Here is a 528-nt window from a genome sequence, read left to right as displayed (position 1 = left end):
TGTACTTTTTTTTATATTGTTGCAGGTCAAACTTCTCTTTTTTTAAATAATCCAAAAGTCACGCTTGATTCGCCGCAAGAGTTTCATGAAACACAACATCTTGGTTTTGAATGTTGCAATCTGAGTGTTGCGATTTGAGTGTTGCAATGAGTGTTGCAATTTGAGTGTTGCGATTTGAGTGTTGCAATTTGGGTGTTGCAAGTTGAGTGTTGCAAGTTCAGTGTTGCAAGTGTTACAATTTGAGTGTTGCAATCTGAGTGTTGCAACGCATCACCTGCTAAACGTAGCGAAAAAGAACTGAAATCTAGCGGTTCATTTTTTCCCCGAAAATGCTAGATACGTTTTTTTTTTTTTCGTTCGCTGCTTGGCTTTCGCTGAGCTTAATGAATTGCTTTAGTTGATTATTAGTCTTAGGTTATTGATTTCGTGTTTTAATGTATGTATATTTCAGTTAAAGGTTTAAAGGTTTCGTGTTTTAATGTATGTATATTTCAGTTAAAGGTTCGTTCGTTTTGTAAGTTCCCTGTG

The sequence above is a fragment of the Penaeus monodon genome, chromosome 24, assembly GCF_015228065.2.
Source record: "Penaeus monodon isolate SGIC_2016 chromosome 24, NSTDA_Pmon_1, whole genome shotgun sequence".
NCBI classification, from domain to species: domain Eukaryota; kingdom Metazoa; phylum Arthropoda; class Malacostraca; order Decapoda; family Penaeidae; genus Penaeus; species Penaeus monodon.
Note: the sequence above shows the minus strand (reverse complement) of the source record.